Below are 7754 nucleotides of genomic sequence, written 5' to 3'. Positions count from 1 at the left end.
CGGTCTCTCTTTTCCCCTCTCTGTTTAATTTTCTATCCCTCTGCAGTTGTAACCATACCCTTCCTTATCAATAAATGGTTCACAGATGTAATTTGCCTCATTTGTGCTTGATTTCATCCAAGAAATCTGTTAAAAAGAATCCCCCACAATTCCCTTATAGTGGAACATGACAGGGATCAGTAGAGAATGCTGTAGTTGGTTCTACCCTGTGCAAACCACAATTCCTCCTGTTCAGAATCACAGAATGACTGGGTTGGAAGAGACCTCCAAGATCATCAAGTCCAACCCATGCACTAACACTTCAACTAGACCATGGCACCAAGTGCCACATCCAGTCTTCTTTTAAACACATCCAAGGATGGTGACTCCACCACCTCCCCGGGCAGACAATTCCAGTACTTTATCACTCTTTCCGTAAAAAAAAATTTTCCTGATATCCGACCTATATTTCCCTTGGCGCAGCTTGTGGCTGTGTCCTCTCATTCTGTCAGTTGCTGCCTGGAGAAAGAGACCAACCACCACCTGACTTTATCAACACCTGGGTAGGAAACATGGCATTGAGTGAGTCTACCATATCCCCTACCATGCACCAGCTGCAGGAAAGGTGGAGAGGTACAATGGACTGTTAAAAACCACTTTGAAAGCATTAGGTGGGGGATCTTTTAAGCATTGGGAGCAGCATTTAGCAAAGGCCACCTGGTTAGTTAACACCCGAGGTTCCACCAATCGAGCAGGCCCTGCCCAGTCTGAGTCCTTGCATACAGTAGATGGAGATAAAGTCCCAGTGGTGCATGCCAGGGGTTTGTTAGGGAAGAGAGTTTGGATCAATTCTGCCTTGAATACAGACAAACCCATTCATGGAATTGTCTTTGCTCAAGGAACAGGTTGCACATGGTGGATAATGCAGAAGTATGGGACAACATGATGTGTACCTCAGGGAGATCTAATTGTTGGGTGAGAACCACATGTAAATATTACTATTGAATATCACTGTCATTGTCTGTCTATAGCTGTATCTTGTATATATATGTGTGTATGATAATGATGTATGTGTTTATAGAATTAGAGTGTGTATCAGATATGGTAGTAAGCTGACGATATGGGGATAAGGGGTGGAATGTCTTGGGGTGACTGCATGATGCCTATATCCCCAAGTCGTCTATTCTGTTGGTGTTGAATATTAAATTCTGCAACTTTAAGACTGGTTCCAGGAGTGAAGGGGGGGAAGAAGAAGTGCAGAGTTTGTTATCAGAGACTGCACTGGCTCCCCCGCATTCCTGCTCACAGACAGTGTTGTCTGCGGTGGACAGAGAGAGAGACCTCTCCTTTGATCTTGGTTAGTTTTTTGGCTAGCTGAGGCAGAGCAGCCACCTGGATTGTTTTTTCCCTTTTTCTGTTTTCCTGGGACTGTTCGAACCTGCTCTGGACTGAAAACCCAGAAGAGCACTGGGAGCTCACACCTGTGGCCCACCAAGCCTGGCCTGGGCCACTGCATTTCCCAGCACCGGAGGAACTGAGAGCAGACTGAGTGAGCCGGGCAGCCCACGGAAAGAAATCTTCTAAATCTGCCATCTCCTCGGAACGGCGAGAGGTTTTGCTGTTTGATATTGTTCATTGTTGCGCTGGGAGGTGTGTTGCCTGTTGAATAAACAGTTTTGTTTTTTTTTTTCCACTTCTCTCCAATTTTTTTCCTTTTTCCTAAAGGGACCTCATTCAGAGGTTTCCTCCCAAATTTGTCCTAAACCAGGACAACCAATTGCCCCAGTGCCCTGAAGTCCCTTTTGATTGCCCTTGGACTTCTCTTTTCAGCATCATCACTACTGACCTGGACAACTAATAGTGGGTAATAATCAGAGGGCTGTACCAGACGTGAGTTTCCTAGTCATGTCTCTTACCTGGGCTCCAGGGAGCCAGTCGACTTCCCTGTGGGATGGGTCTAGCCAGCATATCAGGCCATCTGTTCCCCTCAGAAGGGAGTCACCTACAACAATTACCCTTCTTTCTTTCTTCACCGAGGGAGTTGCAATGCATAAGATCGACTGACTTGCCTTAGACAACCCCCTGGATGGACCTTTGCCTCATCATTTGCCTCGCCCTCAAGTTCCAGAGCCTCAAACCTAGCGTGTAAGGGCACCTGGGAAAGTGAGGGAAGCCAGGAGGGGATTCACTTGCTGCCCAATCAGAAATCTGTTTCCGTTCCTCCTTGTCTCTTAGGTCACCTCCTTCTGCCTTGTGGTGACAGGATAGGGGATCCTCTGCTTATTGTGGTGTGTCCATCTGTCCCAGGGATGGTAGACTAGCTCCATCAGTCTATCTCCCCATCACACTCCCTGATACTCCTTAACCTTTCTACTTCCTCTTTCAGCTCTGCCACCAGGCTGAGCAGATCATCCACCTGGTTGCCTCTCACACAGGTGTTAACTCTGCTGCCCTCTGATACCTGTGACAGACTGTGGCACTGCCTGCAGCCTGAGTCCTGGATAGCCACATGTTTGCACAGGAGCTCTGTCTGGGTCACTGCATGCCTTCTGGCAAGGGCTTTCTGGCAAGTGGAAACCATAGCTAGGTTTCATCTGAGAGGATGATGACCACTATTTGGCCTCGCCTCTTGAGTCAGTAGGAGGACTGCGTGCTCCCTGCATGTCCTTCTTGTGCAAACTTCTGTGCAAACTGCCTCACCCACCCTGGCTAATGTGCTATGTGTTGTTTTCCTGCTCTGTTTGCCTCTCTCCTGGTCACTCGTGCTCCCTAGGGGTGGCTTTTGTACAGGTGGGGTTTGGCTGCCTTCACTCCTGGCCTCCCCCACAGTCTCTCTGCTCTAGCTTTACAGTTTTGCCAGTTTTCAAGAAGTGCCCCACCTTCTCCCAGTGTGATCCATCACTCAGAGTATGTCTACTGGAGCAGTTCACCTTGGAGACTCAGAAGTTTGTCCTTTCTTACCTTTTAATAGGGTACTGTATGTATTCTGTGGGCAGAGAAAGAGCATTTCTCACATTGCCAGAAGTTGGAAGCTTCCTTTTTTCCCAGTCTCGGGAGTATCCATCCAGCACATATTTGAACATTGCTGATAGGTGTCCCTCTTTCTATAAAGCTATAAATAGCAGAGGTAGGTCATTAGAAAGACTTCATTGTTTATGATGATGCCTTAAAGAACCTGAAAATAAACCAATACACTTTTGAGGTAATATTAGTATAGGAGATAATATAAAGGCTGGTCTTTATTGGAGGCCTCCAGGGGCAGATATGGAAAATGTCCACAAAATGCCCACCCCCACATGGGGTGAATACAGTTTTATAAGTTTAGCAAATTAGCATAATTGACAGAAATCACCAATTAGATACATAAGAGGTGAGGTAATTCCTTCCTCGGTTCAAAAGTCTCTGAATCCCACCCCCTCCTTGGATGGGACTCAACTTTATTTATGTGGACACACACTTGAGAGAGCTAGGAAAATTACGGCCTGGAAGATCTTCCAGGCCGGAGCTTCTCGGCTCTGTTCTCAGGCTGATAAGCTGGTTCAGCTGCAGCCAGGGAGAAATTCTCCCAGGATGATAATCTGGTCAAAACAGAATGGAATCTGGTCGAAATAGAGAGGAATTAATAACAAAGATAGAACATCTGTTTTGGTGCATGACCAGGGCTGGGAAAGAGGTGTCAATTTCTCTGAACCAATCATCTTTATTCTGTCCTTGGAGTTGAGAGTCGTTCTATTTAAACAAGTGTGTTTCTGAATAAAACTTGTCTCTTTCCTATCATGAAAGACGACCATGTAGCTGTGTGTCTTATTTCCGCCACATCTAAAGGGTTAATACCCTAAACCTCACGGCTACATATAAAAATCTGTCTCAAAGAGCTATTTTTGGCCTTGGTCCCAGGAAGAACCAAGATAGGATAGGGGCCTTGTACTCCCCTATCACTGGTGAGGTTTCAGGGTCCCTTTGGGAACCTTGAGACTGCTTTTGCAGCCCTCAGTGACGGAGCAAATTCCCGAGCCTTGTCCAGATAGAATTGTGACTCGCGGTGAGCTCTCAGACCAGCGGGGAAAAGAGACCAGCATATGCAGAAAGGCACAAATCCATAGTTTATTCTATGAAGGCATCCGATCTAGCATATACCAACGGCTATTGTTTTACAGGGGTTTTTATCTTTTGAGGGTTTTACAATTTGCACCAATTACCAAAGGAATTCTACTTTCTAACCAATCCCTGAGGGATTTTGCATTCAAAGCTGGCCTATGGATACTAAAAAAGAATGAACCACTAATATTGAAGATAGATAAGAGGGTCTTCCAAGGGGGGGGAAGCTAAATTCCTTTTGTATTCATCATTTTACAAGCCATTTCTTATCTCTAAGCTATGATTTTCCAAGGAGCTTGTTCTGAGGATGCAGGGAAACTTTCTTCTGTGTTTTCTGCTCCCTCCACACTCCCCAGGGTTTGGAGCTCTGGAATGTGTTTTGTCTTTCTGCCTAGGGAAAAGTACTGGGAAAACTAGCTGCAAATACAATAATATGCTGTAGAGCTACAAATATATGTGTAAAGAATATAAAGAATATATAAAAGAAAATAAGCAAAAATCAATTCAGCATCAATAAGAAGTTGTAATTTTTATTCGCGTTGCAAGTAGTCAATTGTTCTTTAAAAACAGATTTGCTGTGATTCTGAAAAAAAGTTTGTATGAGGACTCTCATTTCCTCCAGATAAACTCTCACAATTTACAGTGTCCTTTCTATCCCTCTGCCAAAGATGGTCACTGTCACTAACTTCAGAATATTGCACTGGAAAGCTGAAAAGCTAATACACACTTTATTTCTCACTTCTGGTGGGAAGGCATAACAGATCATAGAATTATAGAACAGCTCAAGTTGGAAGGGGTCTTGAAAAATCATGTGGCCCAACCTATAATGGGAAAGGGAGCCTAGATGAGATTATTTAGCACTCTGTCCAATAACATCTTGAAAACCCCCAGTGATGGGGACTCCACTGCATCACTGGGGAGGTTGTACCAGTGATTGATTTCTCTCACTGTAAAAACTTTCTTTCTTATATTGAGATGAAACCTCTACCAGTATAAGTTGTACCCATTGCCCCTTGTCTTGCCCATGTGACTACTTAAAAAGAGTCTGTCACCTTTGTGGCCTGTAGATGGTTTAGAGAAAGAAAATATTCTTAAATTACTGGGCTTCTAGTGTACATCTGTAGGGAATATAAGTACTGAGGTTTAAGAAATCATTTGTATCTCCTAGCCCTCTCAATATATTTGGTATAAGGAAAGGGATGCTTATGTTGTGCCTTTAATACATAGATTAAATTCCACTTTCACTGACAGTCCAGGCTAAGCTGCTAGGACATGCATTGAGTAATTGTATTGTGTTTATGTGGTAGTGGAGAGGATGTAAGAGTGGCCTCTGGGAGAAGAAACCAGAGGCTGCCCTCATATTTCATTCAGGTCCAAAATGGACCCACTGCAGGCTAAAGCTGAGCCAAACAGTGAAGCTGGTGGCACCTCTGTAAAAACATTTAAGAAAAGGAAAAAAAATACTGTGTAACAATTATGAGAGAGAGGAATGAGGAAAAAATGTGAGCGAAAAAATCCTAAAGACATCAAGGTTAGAGAAAAAAGAGAAAAAAAAGAAAAAAAGGAGGTGCTCTAGGCACAGGAGCAGAGGTTCCCCTGCAGCCCATGAAGAAGATCATAGTTAAGCAGATTGTCCCTGTTATAAACGACAATATAAAAATTGGCTTTCACATTTATGTATTAGCTTTTACAAGTTTTTATTAACCATAACGATTTTGATATAGTGCCATTTGTAATCCCTTTAAAATGCTTTTTGATATAGTATAATCTGTCAGCTTTTGTATGCACTGTATAGCTTATATAAATAGTAATGTGACAAATATAGCTTAGGCCTTAGCATAATATTAAAATAGAAACTATGTAATGTTAAAATGCCTTTATTCATATAACTAACTCAGAGAATGGTGTAAAATAATTATGTTGTTTCTCACATTTGTGGACTATCTTGTCTGAATGATAACCGTGACAAAAACCAGAGCACTGAGAGAAGAATTTATTGACTCTTCGTTATCAGGGAGCATAAAAGCAACAGGATGGCATGTAAACAAGTCAAAGGTTAAAACCAAGCAAAATAATTCCTAGAACATTTAAAGTCACAGGAATGTTTGAATAATGTATAAAACTCATGAATATGCATGTACCCTTGTAACATAACAGTATATAGAGAACATTGTTTTAAGAGAATGGTGTGATTCTCGCCAATTGCCAAAAACACCCCAGCACTGGATATTGTCCCTTCTTATCCCTTATTAAACTTTTAAAAATTCTAGAGTGAACTGTTACGGCTTTTTCTCGGCCGATACAGAGTCTCTCACCTTCCACCGGTCTAGCTCAGGTGTTGGGATGATATTCCTCTGGGCCTTAGCCACAAAGACGTAGATAAGATACCAAAAGAGGCTCTTTCCCCTGATAAAGTTACAGGTTTATTTCTTGTGGGTAGTGAGTGAAAAGGGAAGGGAAAAGAGAGGGGGGAAAAAAGAGAGAACGGGAAAAGAGAGGGGAAAAAATGCGGGAAAGAGAGCGGGAAAGAGAGCGAGGTCAGCAGGTCCTGACCTTTTCTAGGGTCTGGAAAGGGGGGGCGGGGAGAAATTGGATCCCAGCCAGCTCTGTGTGGCCAGGAGGGGAGAGGGACCAAGATACAGGGTACAGCAGGGGTCACGGGATGTACCATTTACAATGTATCTAGGGAACGCAACAGTGAACTTTGTTTTTCACAGTCCCCTAGCAAGTCAAGGACAGGACCACATGCATAGCAGGTATTCGCTACAGCTCATGGAGAGGACCATGCTGGAGCAGATATCCACACTGCAGCCTGTGGAGGACACTTCAGTGGAGCAGGTGGATGTGCCATGAAGGAAGTTGCAGCCAGTGGAAAGCCCATGGTGGAGCAGAGTCTTGACAGGAGCTGAAGCTCATGGAGGATGCACATTTGAGCAGTATTTTCCTGAAGGACTGTACCTCATGGAATGGAATCATACTGGAGCAGTTCTTGAAGAAATGCAGCCTGTGGGAAGAAACCCATGCTGGAGCTGGGAAAAAATGTGAGGAGAAAGGAATGCCAGAGAGGCAAATTGACCACAGAACCCATTCCCCATCCCTCCAGTGGTGCTCAGGACAGGGAGGATGTCTTGGGACAAGTGGAAGCTTCAGACAAGCCCTGCCTTAGCCTCAGATTTTGGCAACAGTTTAAATTTAAGGAATCACTCTGGTCTGCAAGTTCCAATGCTGGCAAATCAGGTCTATTTATAAAAATGAATTATTTATTAAACAGATAAGAGATAATAGACAAAAGATCTTAATCAGAGTTACTAATGACACAGTATAAAACTAAAGAACTACTAGTAGACTTTAGCACAAAATAAAACAATGCACTATATCATGGTAGCTATAATTAAAGCTAGCAAAAGAAATAGTATTGATTAGGAGTCAAATGTAACTTACCACTGAAATGATAATGTACACAGATTCCTTCACTTATCCCCTGGGGAGTAACCACAAAGCAGGCATCCCTGATCAGGAGAAACCACACATTTCCAGGAAAATGTATAGAAGATTTCTGCTTTGTGAAAGTTTGATATGGCTTCTATAGTGTGTAAAGTAAGGTGACTGATAGTCAAAAATCCGGTTTATCATGCCAGATCTCACTTCAACAGTAAGATGTGTATTGTCAGCTGGGA

General features: G+C 43.3%; 1 protein-coding gene across 1 annotated transcript in view; it reads left to right on the top strand.

The window, feature by feature from the left end:
- The window catches only part of LOC148220411 (hsp90 co-chaperone Cdc37-like 1), a 60446-nt gene that overhangs the window by 38628 nt on the left and 14064 nt on the right, over nucleotides 1-7754 (top strand). The window lies entirely within an intron of this gene.

Source organism: Sturnus vulgaris, chromosome W (genome assembly GCF_052056855.1).
Source record: "Sturnus vulgaris isolate bStuVul1 chromosome W, bStuVul1.hap1, whole genome shotgun sequence".
In the NCBI taxonomy this organism is placed as follows: Eukaryota; Metazoa; Chordata; class Aves; order Passeriformes; family Sturnidae; genus Sturnus; species Sturnus vulgaris.
The sequence above is the reverse complement of the archived record's forward strand: the minus strand, read 5'-3'. Positions and strand labels throughout refer to the sequence as shown.